The sequence below is a fragment of the Takifugu rubripes genome, chromosome 17 (genome assembly GCF_901000725.2).
Source record: "Takifugu rubripes chromosome 17, fTakRub1.2, whole genome shotgun sequence".
NCBI classification, from domain to species: domain Eukaryota; kingdom Metazoa; phylum Chordata; class Actinopteri; order Tetraodontiformes; family Tetraodontidae; genus Takifugu; species Takifugu rubripes.
This window is the reverse complement of record NC_042301.1, coordinates 2,245,535-2,264,412: the sequence shown is the minus strand read 5'-3', so window position 1 is coordinate 2,264,412 and position 18,878 is coordinate 2,245,535. Positions and strand designations below refer to the sequence as shown.

The following is an 18,878-nucleotide window of genomic DNA, read 5'->3' as shown; positions in this document are numbered from 1 at the left end:
ATTAGGAAACGTTAACTGTGGTTTACCGACGTTCTTTTCTGTGCCAAAAACATTGGGAAAATTAGGAACACTTCACGATCAAATTTGGGGTTTATATATTAAACGCGTACGTTTCCTCTAAGCATTGGGTTTGATACCGTCTCGCACTGTTTTAACAACCTATTTTCATTTCACAGAGTCCTCTGAGGATAACAGTTTTCCAAAGAGGGCTTCTGCCACGTTAGAGCCGTGCTCCACTGGCTGTTTTGCTCCTTTAGATTTATTAAGCGCTTCCTTCACGAACAATCATGACTGACATCTGAGCTCTGCTCAAGAGCGGGTGGGAGATGGAAGCAAGTGTGGGGAACTGATCATTTTCTGTGCCATAGCGGCACAGTTCCATCCAAGCATCAGGATATTCTCCATCTTCAGTATGTTCAGATACTGTCAATTGACAATTTCAATGTCACACCAAGTCAATTATTTAATTACTTTTCTTGGAAGCTATATATATTAAATATTTACTCATATTTAACATGCGTGACAACATTTTATAAAATGTGGAGATTGGAGTAATTAGTGTTAGGTTTTAAGTCAAATGAATGAGGAAATGCATCCAGTACTGGTAGTTCAGAGGTTGCTGGGCTCCCAAAACACTGATGGATATGGCAGGAAGTGGCAGTCATGGGGGGGTTCAAATATTAAATGCATCCAATAGAAAGCAAAACTGAGGAAAAGGGAATTGAGTGCCAAATGAGACATTTGAAAATGGAAGATGAGGAAAGGCCTGATGGTAAAAGATAAATGAGAGGGACTGAAGCGGGGAGACCGACACGCTGGAACAAATTCTAGGTAGGTGGAGAAGATTGGGAAGGAAGCACTTGTGAAGATGGATGGGGGTTGGTGCTCGGAGGCAAAGGTTGGCTTAAAGGTTAGAGGGAAAGACATCATAAAGGAGAGGAGTGAAAGACATGACAGAGGGAGGGAGAGAGAAGGTGAGAAGGGCGGTGGGGAGGGTGAAGCAGAATAAGAGAGAAGGGGTGAGAGGGAATGATGGATGGATGGAATGTTGTGAAATGGAGTGGTGGGCTTAGTGGTGATGGATGAAGCTGCATGCTGCATAGTCGCTACATTTCCCTATTAGTCCACCCGAGTGTGCGTGGCTTTTCTTTTATTCCACCAATAAATGAGGGATGACGAACAATTAAAAATCACAATAAATATAAATCATTTCCAGGGCGACTCTGACAGTAAAGGTAAATGTAAAATGTAAATGTTCTGTGTTGGGTCTCCCAGGCTCCACTAAGTAGTCAGATAGAACCGAGATGGGCGGCAGACACAAAACAGAAGTAACAGCAAGTCAAAACTAAGCCCACAAACTTTAATACCTCTACAAGGAGCCGGGGTGAAGGGTGGGGTTAATAGTAGGAGCTGAAGGAGGCTTAGTCAGAAGAATCACAATAAGTCCAAGAAAAAAAACAACCTTCACAGTAGAATTGACAGCGCAAGTAAAATGCACCCTTAAACTTTAGGATTCAATAAGACGAGCGTACAAAATGGAGCGCAAAATAACAGAAATAAGGCAGAGATGAACCAAGTGACATGTAGGAAAAGTAGTCACAAAGCCAAATCCATAAAAAACTCTTGATATGGGCCGATTGTTGTAAAACATTCCCCCATGTGCAACACCTAACCGAATAAATAAGTCAAGGCAGATGATTGTTTGTCTTGAAACGGCCTCTCAATGTATTCAAGCAATGTTCCTTTGTTAGTTTTCACCTTCTGTCAGACATTTTGTGCGACCTGATGTCAGAAAAGTGCCATGCAAATAAAGATTTGATTGGTTTGTAGATTCACCGGAAATAAGAAGTCCGGCAAGGACGAAGTGTGTACGGAAAACTTGTGCATCAGTTCCTGTATCAGAGGTCATTATTCGGATAAGATACCCTTACCCTCAACCCAACTTGTTCCTGTTTCCATGAGCTGAGCCATGAACCGCTGCTTCTGTGTGCTACAGAACCTCAGAATTCCACTCAACACTCCAATGGGGGCGTTCAGAAATCAGCACAGACGGTGACACTCGCGTCGGAAAACTATCGGAGCGTTGGACGGAAGGATCGTGCACTGGTGAGAGAGAAAAAGACCAGTGGAATCACGAGATAAAATGGCAACAACGAGCTGCTGCGTAATTAGAGGGTGGGCAGGTAGGCGGAACCATCAAATGAAGACCACTCTACAGGTAAAGCAGGTGGTAAATTATAGAGTTGAAAGCTGGAGAGGAAGACAACCCCGAGGACAAAGATGGAAAACACAGAGACGAGCCTGCCTCTTGTCTACAGCGAGAGAAGACAAGCGATAGAGATTAATGTCTCAGATGGGTGGGCGGACGGGAAGGAGAAGTCCAGACTGGCAGCGCGTGAGTTGCTTGTGTGATGAATGGACGGATCAAGCCGGGGCAGATAGGGCGAGAGACAGGGTAGTTAGGGGTGAGGGGGATAAGTCGAGAAGTTCAGCGTCGTAAATGCGGTCTACGGCGAGATGACAGATTGATGAGCGCTGAGATGGAGGGACAGCGAAATGGAGTTAGAGGAGCAGTTGAATGAGGAGGGGGGGGGGGGGGGTCACAGATTAATGATGGCGTGCAGAGAGGTAGAGAAGTCCCGGGTGAGGCAGAGCCGTCGCCGTGTCCCGGCTCCTCAAAACAAACCCTTATTTCACTTTCAAGTGTGCAAATATGAGCAATGGAACGATGCTGTTTGTTGCACTCTCATATACCTGCGGTTCATCAAAGTCATCTCATGCCACAGTTTTATATTCAGAGTGATAGAGGCAGATTTTGAGTGACACACACCTACACACGCGCGTGAAGTTTCCACGACGGCAGCGATAAGCAGTAATGAGCTCCGGCAGCGCCTCGCTCAGTCCCGCCGCCGTGTATCTCCCTACTTCCACATTCTGCCTGCTCTCTTATCTTCTGGCTCCTCACCTCTATTACTTCTAACTACTCCTCCCCTCCTCCGTCTTTTGCTCCTTCCACCTTCTCATCAACTCTTACTTTCCTTTCCCTTTACACTTTATCTACAACTTTAGCCATTTCCTCCTTATATTCCCCCCTTTAATCACCTACCGGTCAACCTGACCTTTCAAAATGTGAGAAATTAACTTTTGCAGCAGGTGACTTCACCGAAACACTGTATACTGTAGGGAGGTGATGTAATATGTTATACTATAAATAGCCTGCAATTTAAGACGCAGAGGCGTTGATGATTGTGTTATTATTAGTTGTTAAAAATGGGGGATTTTTGCCTGTTTCCAGTGCATCTATTTGTCTTCACTCACATGTATTTTTAAAAAAAAACTAAGTGTATCTTTTGAGGTCAGGGAAAATGATTTAAATTGTTGTCCGATAACAACATATGATAAAAAAGGAGGTCTCATTTTGGCCGTTTTACCACCTGTCACTCATTTTGTCACAATGAGGGTCAAGTTTCTAGGATCAAGATGAATGCAGCTGGATTTAAGATCAGTTGCTAAAAAAAAATCCGTGGAGCTAATTACGACCTGATTTATTTGCCCCATTCAAAAAAGCTCAGCATGATTCAATTATCCAGCACGTGAGAACTAACTGACCTGACATATGTGGTATCAAATGTTTTATGCATTTTTACATCCCCTAAGATTGTAAATTCACATCCGCGCAATAAAACTACAGGAAAGGTGATGAATCAGCCAAACCTATAGGTAACATGTGCTTTTTTCACTCATTCACACACACACACACACCCTTGTACTACCGTCTTAATGAGGACTTGGATATGGACATGGATATGATGTATGTGATGTATATGATGTTCCTTACCGTAACCATGACAACTAACCCTCTAACCCTAAACAAAATTCCAATTCTAAACCATGTTTCGCCCTCAGTCCTGTTGAGTTGTTTGGACGAGCCAATATGCGGTCAGATTGCTAGGAGAGTGCTTGTGCTCAGTATGTAGGATGTACAAGCGCGCACGCACACCCACACACACACACACCCACACACACCTTTCCTGCCCTCATCAATCCTGCTTACAGTACTTTTCTGCATACATTGCCATTACCTCCACTTTCTGTATTTCACCTGGCTTTATACTTCTCTGCATTATACTTTATCTCATCTCTGTTCTGTGTGTGTGTGTGTGTGTGTGTGTGTGGGGGGAGGGGGGGGGTGGGGGGGGGTCTGGTACGTTATTTTTCAGGCAGCCACCCAGAAGATTGGACTGTCATAATCTATGGTCCTGAGTTATAAGTGTTTGTAACCTAAACCTGGGGCCGGGACCATTTTTCCTCTCTTCCACCTTCATCCCGTCTGCCTTGTTCTCACATCATCTCTCACTCTTATGGCCATTTATGTCAGCTTTCACAATTTATGCTGTGAGTTATGAGCAAAACCTGGAGCTTTGGTATTCACCATTGTTAATTTTGGAAACATGCACAAATGAATGCAAAGTAAATACGCAGGTCAGCAAAATGCTGACATCGTGCGCGGTCACCCCTCTGTTCCACTGGTTTGACTGGTTCCACTGGTGGAGGACACATGAACAAAGATATCCCGTTGCTCTCATAATCATGGAGCCAATGGAAACAGTTTGTCTTCTTATTCTCCAGCAGCAGAAACTTTAACATCTGAAAATGAAAGTGTGAAGCTTTATTGAGGAGTAAATCAAATGGGATGGCTTCAGACAAGATGGGCCCAACAAATTTATTTCTCATTTTATCCCATAATCCACCACACCGCCTGCATGTTTGTCTCCTAAATTATCTTCATACATGTGTGTAACTTAATGTGTTTTCTCCCACACATGCAAGTTATGCCAGAGAAAACTCATTTAACGTGATGAGTTCATTAGAAAGATGAAGTGGATTCCCTCTAATGGGTACTTGAGCAGCAACAAGGGAGAGTAGATTACTTCCCTAGCTTGCTAAATAATTAGACTAGGAAGAATAGGGACACACACAACGCTTTCTCTGTGTACGTGTGGTTGCGTGCGTGCGTGCGTGTGCACGTGCGTGTTTGTTTCGCTACATGTGTAGGCTCCACCTGGGGAATTACACTTGTATTGTCAGGACCAACTATTTTAATGGGGCCAAACTTTGGGGATCACAACTCAAAGAGAGTATGAGAGTATGAAAGTAAAGAATCTAAATTAGGTTAAGTTAGAGCTTTATTAGATAAGGTCAGGAGTTAATAGTGATGCATTTTTATTATTATTATTATTATTATCTAAAGACACATAAAGCTGCACAACCATATAGCCATAGATAGATAGATAGATAGATAGATAGATAGATAGATAGATAGATAGATAGATAGATAGATAGATAGATAGAAGAAAACACACGAGAGGAAGCTTCTTTAGTGTGACAGTGTACTTAAAAACCTTGAAACTGCTTTAAAGCAAACTAGGTACATCCTAAAAACACCCTCCCGCCCACACACACACACACACACTCACTCACAGGAACGTCAAGGTCACTATACAGTAGAGTAAAAAAGGAAGGACCATTTCACTCATTTTTTATTTCACTCTCTCAAGGGCCTTTGGCCCAGTTCTTTTGGTGAGTATTGAAGCGAAAGGACCACTGTTGTTGTAATTAATTTTTCATAGGTTGCAGCTATTTCTTTGGAAATTTTGAAAACTCAACAATATGAAGCGTTTAATTTTGGTGTATTGTGGCTCCATCCTGAAGGACAGTTCTATAAACCGAGCTGTGTTCATGCAGCAGAAATCCTTTTTCTTAGAGGCATTCAGGACATCACAATCATCCTTCCTGTGCACAATGACTGTTCCCAGGGAAAAACAATCTGGATCATCCCTGATAATGAAATCAAGAAAAGAGCCGTGTGTTTACCCGACACATCAATCCCTCCGTATTTCACAATCAGCACAACGTTGCAAAGAACTAAAACCTTTATGACGACGATTAATCTGTAAAGAGGAAAGAGGCATAGAATAAAAGGAATGCAAGGCTGGAAGAAAAGAAAAGATTTATGAAAGGTTAGGAGAGGTTTAGAAGATTTGGAAGCTTCATTTGTAGCGAGGGGGAAAATGATTTGTTTTATCGGGAGAAAACAAGCTGTTATTTATGAAGGAAAGTGTTGTTTTGGGGGTTTTGATACGGGGAGATGAATCACGCTGATGAGATCTTCCTGCATTATTCTGGTAGCTCGCTATCTTGTTTGCGTTACAGTCTTTATTACCGCAGTCTTATTAAAAGTGACATTCAAAGCTGTTGCTCAGCCTAAAGAATTCCAAAGGAAAGTTTCAATGTTGAAGATGTAATCTTTATATGCTTTTCAGTGTGAGAACTGGAGGTTTTATTCTGCTTTTATACAGCAACACAACACACATTGGTCATGTGGAAAACATGCCACAAAAACTGCCATTCTCCATAGGAATTACTGTCCTGAATATACAGTTTTTAAGACTTGGCGACTGTTTGGATTGGTAAAATATGGTCAAAGAGTCGTGCAGCACACAGGGTTCATATTTGGCTAATTACCCAGATTTGGCCATTTTACTATGTTAAGGTCTAAATTAAGGGGTAATTATCAACATCCTGGTTGTCTTTTCATCGAAATTCCATTTAATAATTACCTAAAAAGGTTTTTTCTCCACGCTTTACAACCCGAGCGGAAGCGTCCAAAATTCCCAGATAAAAAAGGGAATAAAACCAAAAGACTTGCAGCGTTTGTCAAACGCCTCACGGCTACGCTACATGATCGCATGCGAGCGCGCACGCAGGCAAAACGATATGATCCTGTCTCTCACCTCACTGACGTCTTTGCTTTCTTCCTGCACAATGCTCCAACGTCTGCTGTCTGGCAAACAACAGAACCCATTCCTGCTCGTCAGGCAGCTTCAATACACGGACTGTCAATCAAATCGGCAAGCGAACAAGAGGAACAAACCTGGTCTGTGAAAAAGGTCCCATTGAAAAGAGGCGCTTGTTATCCAGGCTGGGATCTGTGTACATATTGTTTTGGTGCAAAATAACAGAAAACGCTGATCGCTCTTCTTATTCCTGAATTATCTCCCATCAGGTCACGCTGACAATGAGTTCACACATGTTTCTCTATTTGCTCCTCCACTCACCTAAAAACATGCTGACGCACAGGAAAGTAAAGTCACATTGCGAGAAAACACCCAAAGATAGCGCAAGAAAAGATGATAAAATACTTTCTTTGTCCTTAACAACTTACTGTACGCGTCACCAAATAGATGCCTTGCAATGAAGTTATCAACAGTGTACAATAAAGTTGGATATTTGAGACTTATATTTAAGAAAAAAACCATTTTTACACAGGAGATATTAATCCTACAACTACTACTATTACTTCTACTACAGTTGCTGCTACTGACTAGCAGCACTTCTGGATTTCCTTTCAAAAATGGTTCATTTTGTGGAAATTCAATGCAAAAAGCCACCGTTGCTCTGCTCAGAACTGTTGATATCCCACAATTCATTATGTCTGCTTCCATCTGACCGGAGCTACACGATAATCTCCTGATTTTAATGCCAGTTAAACACAGTAATGAAACCTCTGCTGACAGCTGATGTGTGGTAGGAAGTTAAATGATGATTTTCTCAGGGCAACTGTTATGGATGGTGCACACTCTGAACAGTGTGTGTGTGTGTGTGTGTGTGTGTGAACTCATGGAAAGCAGCCAGTTGAGTCACAGTACGAAAACCTTGAACCCCGTGTTGGCAGGTAATCCACTCATGCAAAGGATGGAGCGCTTGCCAGAAACGGATTTGTTTAAATCAAAAGGTGAAAAGATTAAAGACAAAGAGAGGAAAACTGGCCTGTTGGAATCAATCTGTGAATCGGCAACCGATTCTGTAATAGTTCAGCATAATCGTTAGAATCATTTTAACAATGATTTAAACGACTTTACGACACGCAACATTCTTGCTTGAGGCTTTGAATATTGAAATAGATATCCTGTCCTCTATAATGTCAATAAAATAAGAGGTTGGAAGCCTGCGAGTTTTCCTTTGACGCTGCTTTTTGTCGGCCTTTGTGCGAGAAGCGAAGAAGAAAAGCTCCGCAATCAATGGTGAAGAAATTCAATGGAAGATTGGTCGAAGCCGAGGTGCAAAAACGCCAGGAACTGCAAGTGCATTCACTTGTAGAGCGTGCAAAAAAATGCGTGCATTCATTCATGCATGTTTCTTCTCTCCCACAGGGGCACGGTGACCGGAAGCCTTCCGAAAAAGATTGTTTCGCTAGCATCTTTTGGTGGAGATACGCACTGGCGAGACTTGTTTCTGGGGTAGATCAGACATGAAAGAAGCCAAACTAGCCGGCTGGTCTGTTGACAGGTTTGCGGTCAGGAATTAGCGGATAAATTCAATTTCCACTGATGTGTTATTGGTCCACATCTTAATTCGGTTATTCGATCCACTTTTTCTTGCCCTCAGGACGGCGACTGCTCTGCCATACTGCTGCATTGCCCTTGAACTTAGGCACTGACCAGAGCTGCCTCCCTCCATCGGACCCCATAATCATCGCGGGTCTCACAGGTACTTTGACCTCGACAACTCGAAAAACTATAAAGTCCTTCTGGTCCGCCTCTTGCTGTCATCGCAGGAAAGCAGAATGGACTGTGGGTCATCTTGTGCTCGCCAGCCTAGCCAAGTTGTCACACACTTATTTAGCCCCCATCCACCCCCCAGCTCAAGATTCTGGTTGTCATCCTTGACACCACGCTGTCAGTAATGGTACACAGCGTCAACATAGGCAAGACACTATATAAAGTGCAGCAGGTCCAATCCTCAACTCACTTTTAAAGGGTTTTGGCCACATTGAATTTCCTGGTATACATTGTCCTTGAGAGCTTTAAATAAAATCTCTATTTTTGGCAAACCACATAGTTTCTCAAAGGAATGAGACATACTGTGTTTTCAATAAGATTGCATTGAGTTATAAATGTGTTTTTCTGTTCTTTCTTTCTTTTTTGCTTTCATTTTTATTAAGACAATGTCATTAACTGTGTTCAAAATGTGTTTGTCACTGCTTGAACATGCACCTTTGACACAACATGCTAACAGTTTGTTGCTAGCTAAATTCTTTGTCAATTATTCGATTTTTAGTAGGTCATATGGGAAAAGGTCCAGAGTTTACAAAGTGGAGGTGACGATGTCTGCATACCACAGAGGAATTCTTCAGCGTTTGTAGAAGAAGGCGGGGGCAATATCCATGTCATAATGGCAGCTGCTAGCTAGACCCAACTCTCAACTACAAATCCATAAAATACCTGTGTAGGAGAGTACAGATAATCCCCTTCTTAGTTCACTAAGGCAGCTAAAGAAGCGACACTGGCAGGATTTTGTACTACAGTTTTGGAACTTTCTTGTACCCAATTTGTGCTGCATTTATTTCTCTTTTCCTCATCAAAGCAAGCAAAGAAAAGGCCCAACAGTGCAAACCATGAATGGCAGTGTTTGTCATTTCTTTCCTTTTGGCTGGACTCAGAATTAAGGCAAAGGGCCTGGACTCCCAGCTTTAAACGTGGGTTTAAACCCAGAAAGTGGTAACAAGAGGAGCGCAGTTCTGGCAGGGATGAGAGCGGCGTAGCGGAGAGCGAGGGATGGCACCCTGGCAGAGGCAAGATCGAAGAGTCCAGATGACTTCCTGGGAATCTGACAAAGGCAGACAAATGCTGGACTGTCCACCCATAAACACAGGAGAAAGACAAAACATTGGAGTTGTTCCACAGAACCGAAGGCCTGAGCGCCTGGCGTGGGGTTGGTGGAGGGGGGTCCAAGCAGCCTGCAGCTCCACCCATGCTGCCAGCAAAGTGCCGAGGCAGGACGGCATTTTCCCAACAGTTTTCCCCCGTCAGACTGAATGAAGGTGGGAACTCAGCTGCTGTAAAATACCATTTTTATACCAACTCCTCAACAGAGTCTCAAGCTAGGGACACAGGATACTTCCTGTACAAGTGTAATTGAACCCAAACAACCCGTTAGCAACAGCTCCCTGGTGTATCCCCTCTATCCGCCATGTCTGAGTGACACTGCAGATGACTAAAAAGAGAAACAGGGAACAATCATAAAAAATGATCCGAAGCTAATCAGAAACGTGTCGCCGTGGCTTCCTGTCAGGTGCAGACTGGCGCGAGTCATCGCTTGCACTGTGTTAGCGTAATTACACCGCTTTGCATCTCTGTCATTTTATAGCCTGTCTGCAATCCATTATGCTCAATCATACAGAAGAAACAGGAGATCTGTTGAGGTAGGGGCTAAAGGATTCAACGGATAATATTAATATGGTCATTTTCCTTCACTGCATCAATTTGAAAGTGTTCTCTCACAACATATATTTTACTCTCACTCCCAAGTCCTCCAATAATGAGGCCATAACGATGTGCTTTTATGCAGGAAGCCAGCGAATTCTAATCTTACGGTTTGAGGTTCTAATTAATGACATGAACTGAGCGATGAATGCAAAGCAAGTACTGACCTCGTGTTGCTTATAGCGCTGACTCTGCTTATTACATTTTAAAATATCGTATTTATAGGTTAAGGAATATTTAATATACTCGTTCTAAATGTAAATATTAAAGCCACGTCTTGTTTGTCATACACAATATTTAATGTGTTTTGGGCTGACAAACATGCAGCCATGAATCCTGCACATGATGGAGGCAAAGTCTCACAGACACCCAAACAAACCCATAGAACTCCAAAACGTGGATCAGATTGCTTTTTTAATTAGAGATTGAGTAGCTTTGCTCCCTCTCCCTCTTTGTTTTGTCTCGGGTGGCCTCAACTTTTGACTGGTGGCAATCTGTTCATTGCGCCATGATGCTAGGTGATTAAAAATCAGCACATTGCAGGATGAGGGGAGAACAAAATGGGGAGAAAAGTGGAGGAAGACAGGATGTGGCTGACTTGGTCGCTGCAATTAATTCTGTGTGGCCTCCATGAAGCGTGAACCCCTCAACAGAACGAAGGGACCTAGAAAATCTGACGTTACCATGGTGAACAAACACCGCGTGACCTGTTTTAAGTACGCATGGAATGAAAACGGATGAACGTTTTTCAAGGGGAGCCTTTTTTATTTACAGTGCTCTTTAACCACAGCAAACGAGAGGATATCCAGAAACTTTCATCTGCTTTTAAACTTAAAGTGGAACCTTCTTACTGCTCCGGTCGGATGCTGCCTGATACGGAAACATCAGGCTGCATCACTCTGGGAAGCTTCCAGGGTACCAATGAGCGTGAATCTGGCCCTGCCAACCATGCTTGGCTTATCTGCCCAGATTTCGCCCACATCCCTTTTCTTCTGGGGCACTCACCAGGATAAGAAACTCAGGACATCCACTGTTCCCCTCAAGCCATGTTGTGAGTTCCTGAGAGCTCTTTCGCCCGTGAAATCAGCCGTCGGAGCAGCAAGAGTCTGGAGGTATCGAGTCTGGGTTTGACGCCGGGTGTGTTTGTTTCGAGGAGCGCGATGTTAAAACGGATGTGTCCTCACGGCTGTTTGACAAACGATCACTTCGCTCCCAGAAAGAAAAGGCGGAGTAATTGTTTTAATGATAGGGACAATAGAGGGAAAGAAGAATTGGCTGAAACAGACGCAGGAAAAAGGAAACAAATGCGATCAGAGAGAAACACAGCCAAACTTGTGTGGGTCTGTTTGGTTTATATTAACAAGAACAAAGACCTCGTGATGGAAATATGTCTTTCCCTCTGACAGCCATGTTCCCATGACAACTGTTGTTCTGGGTGAAGTAGGCGGAGACATCACACTGAGGTAACACACACACACACACACACACACACACACACACACACACACACACACAGACCACCCCCTACCCTTGCTTGTGTTTGCTCCATCATCTAAACTCTTCGGATTTCTGTCTCTTCTTTTGCTTCTTCCCTTCGGCTTTTTAACAGGACAAACATTGAACCTTTCAGCATTTCTGCGGCACAAGCCGCTCAATCGGCCAAACACACCAACTCGTCCGTGTGCTTGTCACCTTGCCTCGAGTCCTGTCTTCAAAGAGCTAACACTACTTGACCCCGTGACCCCGTACCATGGAAATCTCCATGAAACGTTGAGTTGAGTCTCGACTCCGCTACCTAGCACAAGAACGACATTGAGATATTTCGGATTCGCCCCAGTGGAGCTCTCAGGACCCACGATGTCATGTTTGTACAGTTTTGGACAGTTGGCTCTATCGTGAGGAGACATACGATAGAAAACAGGTTGAAGAGGGCAACGAGGTGACTGAGAGCTGTTACTTTTACTCCCCACTCCTGTGGCTTTGCTTTATATCTCGAAGACGGAGATAAACAGATCTGGTTGAAGGACCAGTTTGTTTTAGAGCTGAGCACAAACCCTACTGAGGACCAGGAAGTCATTTTGACAGATAATCCAATAAGCCGGCACCGTCCTGTTCCTTGGCGGTGCAGCCTGGTGAGTGTGAATAGTGGCTGGGAGGTGACAGGAAGAGCGTCTCCTCACCTCTCGCAGCACCACTGGCTCCCCCGCCGCCGCGCCTACCGTCTCCCGCCAAGTCATTCATTAACCCCAGCGGAGAGCCTGCAGGACGGCGGGGAGGGGAAGATGAGGAGAGCCGCATCTCAGTGGGCGATAATGTTTAAACAGAGGAGGAGATAAAGAAGAAGAGAAAGTGGCCTGTTCAAATGTGTCAGTAGGTCCGTCTAAACAGAGGAATCAAGATGGTTGTGGTACTCATCCGCCATCACTCACCTTTTATTATATTTACACAGAATTTCCAACTCCAGCGCAGCGCAAAGAAGCAGCAAGTACACAACAGTGAACACATGATTGATGACAATGTTTACTGTCTTTATTGTTGAGTCTGGGAGGAAAGTGCATCATATAATTCAAACAAACAGCATAGATAAGGGTTGTGGCAAAGCGTGGGGACGTTTCTCAAAGACAGGCAGTGTGAAGGAAAGAAGCTTTATCTGACGATGCAAGAGCAAACCCTCCGGGCGTGCGTTGGGAAGTGAAAGCAGCGGCAGTGTTTGAGGGGAGCGCGGCGGGGGTGGTGGTAGGAGAACACATGGGGGGAGGGCGGGTGGTTTGAAAGGCTCGAAGGGAAAAGAAAAGGCCAGGTCTATGAGACTGGAGTGTGGCATTTTAAGTTGTCAGCTCTGAAGGTGGAAAGACACGAGTGCACGAGCCAACCCACGCACACACAAACACACACGCACACTTATACACATGCAGACCCACTCACGAGTCCCGCATTGAGTCTGATCGGGAGACCATGCTCCTTGACGGACCGCTCTCCCGATGCTGTTCCATTACGCGCCTGTAGATGGCACTGCAGCACTGCAAAAAACCTGCTATTTGGCACAATAAGAAGACCCCCAAATATGTACTGGGCAAAGCATGCATACTGTACATACAGAGGCAGATATAAAAGATATTCTACCACTTATTGGACGAGAGCGCATGCTCAATCAAAATGAATATTGGTGTGCGAGACACGTGTGATGCGTCACCCAAACGAGGGTAATATTATAACTTCCTTGTCGTTATTTCAGTTTTGACTCAATATCTGTCTGCTATGTTGGCAAAATCTCACTCATTCCGTTGGATGTAAAAGCCCTCCCTTAATCTACCTTATAAGAGCGAGCCTGGTCATCGCGGGAATCAATACATATTGAGGTGAAGAGATACCCGGGATGAGTGCAAGTCAGTGTCAAATGCAGGTGACGAGAGGAGGAATGGACATGGAGTCGTGTTGAACTTTAAGCCTTGGCAGCATGAAGCCAGGAGAATTGAGTTCAGGGGTGCTGAGTGTTCTGTTGCCTCGGCTAAAGGAGTGGAGAAGGTTGCTGGAATAGATGACTCGCTCGGGGCTGTACACGCACTCAGACACAGATGCAAACACAGCACTTCCTTAATAGTATTCCTCACACAAGAATAGTGGGAATACATCTGCAGGGTGTGTGTGTGTGCACGTGCGCGCTTGTGTGTGTGTGTGACTGCATCTGTGGATTTCAATCCCTTTGAACTTGTAGCTTGGAAGCTGAGAAAGAAGTTCTCTGATGTGCAGGTTAAAACCAAGTGGAAATTTGGGCTAAACGTGAGCTGACACCAAAGGTTCACAACCATGATTGTGTGAACATCCATTTAAGACAAAGTCTGGCTTTGAGGAGGGATAATTTAAAATCTCTTGTCTGTCGACGGCAGATAAAGTACAGCAAAGCCTCTTGGGTAGTCCCTTTCAAACCTTGATCCTTTAATACCTAATCATAAAATGTTTATTCCCAAGAATGTGCACACCCCTATTTGTAGGATATATCAGACAGCATGCTCAAAGGGAAGAGCTATTCACTAGCTTATTTTCTTTGTAGTTCAAATATCGTTAAAATTGTTCTGGAGTCATTGAAAAGAGAATCCAGAATGTGAAGACACCTCCTCAAAGCCACTCTACAAATCCATTTTTAATGCAAATCCATTTTTCGCCCTTTGCTTCCCGAACCAGAAAACAAAACGTCTTGGCAGAGATAAATATCTGGATGTTTTATTCCTATACATTTGCAAAAGTTTCCTGGCCTTGAATAGCAACATCTTCCACGTGTCGAGACCGCCGTGTGCATTTGAAAGAACATACAATAGCACATTTGCAAATGGGGGAACTCTGCTCACAATAACCTATTACTTAAAGTCTCAGGCTTATAAAGAAAGGATGCATGATTCATGAACATCGCGGAAAGCGGATCCTATTTGTACGGCCACATTGGACTGGACATTTTCACAAATTTCCCTGCTTTGCATATAAGTGGAGAATCAGGTAAGAGCTGAGAATAAACGTGGTCCACCTGAGTTGAGAGATATTTCCCCCATCCATCCACCATAAATCTATCTTAATATATTATAGTTATTTATTTAAAATTTTTCCTTATGTACATTTCCCATTTCTTCATCACATGTGTTCCACACCTTGACCCTGGGCTGCCCTTCCACCTCCACATTCCCACTCCCCTACCTTGCACTGCTGTACGTCTATGAAGCACAGCCTTCCTATTTAACCTCCCTCCACCCTCCAATCTGTCCATCCTAATTCCTCTTTACCCTAATAGGTCTCTTTCCTCCTCAGTCTCTCTTCCTCACTTTATCCCTCAATCTGTCTTTCTTTCCCCACCCTCCCATTTTTCTTCCTAATCCATATTCATGCAATTTCTATATGGCAGCTCGGGGCTGCTGTTAGGGACTGTTACTTTCTGTTAAAGGTCTTGAAAGCCTGCCTGATTTACAGTAATAACTTGGGATATATCCAGAAATACCATTACGGAAGGCGTGCGTGTGCACGTGCGGTGCAGCCATCCGCGGGCACACACAGATTTCCTCCCTTCTGTCTATCTTTTCCCACAAAGCTCGGATACTGTAACAATCCGACATACAATCCAACAAAAAGTATTACTTTTAATAAAATCCCAGGGAAGGTTGTATAGACAGCTACCTTGCTCCTGTGGGTTTGGATTTGTCAATTTCCTTCACACGTGCATGTCTGGAGCTGTGCGGTAAATGGGAATATTAAAGAGCAATCAATTCACGCGGGCAACAAGGGGTGGATTGATTGAATTTGCTGCGAGTTAAAACACACAGGTGCTGCGGAAAGAAAGAAACCAACGTCGACTTGATGCGTCACCATCTCAGTCTTCCATAAAGCCGGAGGGATTCAGGACAAATGATTTATTCTGAACAATGCAATTGGTCGTTTTTAGGGGAGCTTATGATTGAGGCTGTGATCGCTGGTGGAGAGCCACTGTGGCCAGGCAGCTGTTGGGAATGTGTGGACGGTAGGTTCACACCATCGCGACAATGTTTGGAAAAGTAAAATGACAAAAAAAAGAAAACTGGAAAAACACAGCTTTTATTTGACTCAACGCATTTGGATTGATTGTATTCAGATTGTGCTATTGTATTCAGAAGTGCTATTGAATTCTCAATGAACCCTGTACGAGCTTTTCAAGTCTCAAACTGAATACAAAAAACCCCAAAATGAACAATTATAAAAGCAATTTTTCCTTTTTAAAAAGGTGCAAGAACATGAAAAAAAGACACACAGGGACAGTTGGTAATTACTTTTAGGCGGGTTGCAGCAGACACAAGTTAAATGCAAAGGAACTGTGCAGTGGTTGAAAACCCACACAGACTAAAAAACAGAAAAATAGGAGTCTGTTCAACAGGGAGTCACAGGTTCAATCAAAGAAACTCACACTGTTGTGACAAAGCGGGATCTCCACACAACAAGGAAGCGGCAGACTAAAACCAGGAAGGCAAAAGCAGAACTCGCGGCGGGAGACAGAAGACGGAGGAAATTACCGGGATTCAGGCAAAGTTGGCGACATAAAATCATTGCAGGGGGCCCACTGGCGAGTCTTGCACGCTGAACAGTTAAGAACAATCCAGCAGCAAGTGCATGGTGAGCAGGAGCCTTTATATTGAGCCAGTCAGATTGAAAGCAGGTGAGTGGAGGTGGCTTGATGAGGCAGGTGTGGTTGTCAGCCGGAGCGGAGCAGAGGTGGAGTGAATGGAAAAGTACTGCAGGAGGTAAGCGGAATGGCAGAATGCGACAAAACATAAAGTGCCTCCCTGCAAATAGAGCACAAAGGCAGAGCCTGCAACAATATCCCAAAGCGTTGTATGTTGTGTGCGTCCTCTCTTTCACTCTGTCACCGCCAATAACAAACACGTGACACCTGAAATGCTGCCATACTTAAGATTTATACATGACATCTTCGACAAGATTCCTACAAGCTGACTCTCATACTTCCATGTTGTTTATTGGCAGGTTGCAACTATGACTTTAAAGGAGCACAATGCCACCGACTGTATTGGACTATGAAACTGGAGTTTGTATCATATTTAAGTAGCTATTAAACCAAACCAAAAAATCCCCTATATTCTATTATATAATCCTATATCCTTCAATCATTCTGTAAAAGCTCACTTGCATATTTTACTCCCTCTTCTGCAGTTTCTAAAATACCCCCAATATTTCCTTTTGTTTATTTAATTATCTTTTCAATTAATGTTATTCCTTCCTTTCTATACACTAGATGCTGCAAAAGTGTGTTGCTGCCCCCAGAGGTAAGACGAGGAAGTGCAAGTGGTCTATGGTGGAGAGCATGTGGACTTTTTTTTACCCCATGATGAAATGGTACAACTTGGACTGTCGACAAGTTATCTTGTGATCTTTTAGTTTAGTTAGATCTCGTGCCACAATATCTCCTCCCACCCCTTGTGGACAGTAATGTATGATTGACTATTTTAAACAAGGCTAAAGGTGTCATACATACACAGGGACATTACCATCCACATACTTTTGAGGTTTCACATTTGTGTATTTTCGTTTTGGAGCCTCTCCAACTTGTGGGACTTATCCGGTGCCTCTTCACTCTTAGTAATTTCCCATTAATATCTTTTGTCTCATCACCCGACCTCTAGAATCTCAGCCAAACAGCGCTATTCTTTGTTTTTTGAAGAAAAACTTGAGGTCTTGGTGAAGCTCACTGCTTACAAGGACAGATGGTTTCACTAGAGAGCAGAAAAGTCATTTTAAGACATCAAGCATGGTGTGTGTGTAGAAGTGAAGTGGCTGTCTTCTGGTAACTATAAGAAAATACCTTTTAGAATTCTGTGGGATTAATCACACCTAATATACTGGTTTATTCAGATCACTTGGCACCATTTTACCATTATTTATTTTCGGTGTTACTCAGGAAAATATTTTATGATACCATCAAACTTCCAAAAACACTTTGTGGCTATAACAATCACGACTTCACTCTCTGCACGCATCAGGAAAGAATTGTTTAATTTTACAATGCAGGTAGCAGCCAGGTTCAAGGCTCAGTGCATGACCACACACTGAGGTTTTTAACAGTTAATAAAGTAAGAAATTAGAAGTTTTACTCTGAAATCTGCTGACCTGCAGCTGATCGAGCGTTGCTCCACAGCTTCGGTGTAAAAAGGCCTCACCAGAGCTCAGCTCAACCTGGTCCGGCTGCCACTCACTGAATTATGTGTCCCCAGATTGACAGCAGGGGGTAGAATACAAAGGTGAATCACACAGCGGCTTTGACAGAGTCTGTGTCTCCAGGGACAAGAAGACACAGGAGGCTGAGACAGGAACAAGGTGTGAGGAGAGGAAAAAAGCACAGGGAACCACAAAAGGTCCCGGACTCGCCATATTGTAATGCCGTATGCTCACTATCATCGGCTCCCAAATAGTTAAGACTCAATTAAAAGTTTCTTCATCGGCTAATGACAAATTGCATCAGTGATAGAGGGGAGTGATGGGGAGACGGAGAAGCTCGAGTTCCTGATTGCTTTTGGAATGAGGGAAGCTATCAGGATCAGTTTGGGAAGATGGCTCATTCATGTAGCAACAGCAGATTTGTGCTTTCTTTGTCTGAGACACAAATAGGTTCACCCGCACACACATTCGCAACTTGTCACCATCATACAAAGACTGTACGGCTAACAAGAATGGAGGGCGTGTGAGGGTAAGCACGAGGGATTTTAAAATCAAGAAAGAGACAGATAGAAAGACAGCAATCCCCTAAAGCTGTAATGAGCACCCAGCCCCCTTTCCCCTTGTCTTCCTTTCTCCTGATGAAAAAAGCAAAAGGTAGACAATAAAGGCTATCAAGGAATGTTGGTTTAATCAAGGTGGCTAAGTTGATGCTTGAGTGGCAGCATAGAAAGGTTCAACTTTAATCTTCGGCAGCTTAAAGGGAAATGGCTCAAAATAATGCCGAGACTTTTCAATAGATAAATGGAAATGATGGCTGGCAGTTATGGCAGAAAAAAGAAATGAATTTTATAGCCTTTAAGTTAATATTGT

At 43.6% G+C, this 18,878-nt stretch overlaps 1 long non-coding RNA gene across 2 annotated transcripts in view; it reads right to left on the bottom strand.

Moving 5' to 3' along the window:
* LOC115253352 (uncharacterized) overlaps window positions 1–18,878 on the bottom strand; it is a 219,730-nt gene that overhangs the window by 16,891 nt on the left and 183,961 nt on the right. Inside the window, exon 4 of one of the 2 annotated variants that reach the window (XR_003891681.1) lies at window positions 4,567–4,647. The exons of the other annotated variant lie outside the window; for it this stretch is intronic. This is a non-coding gene — a long non-coding RNA (uncharacterized lncRNA). Of the gene's footprint in view, window positions 1–4,566; window positions 4,648–18,878 lie in introns of those variants that run through there. 2 annotated transcript variants of the gene reach the window in all.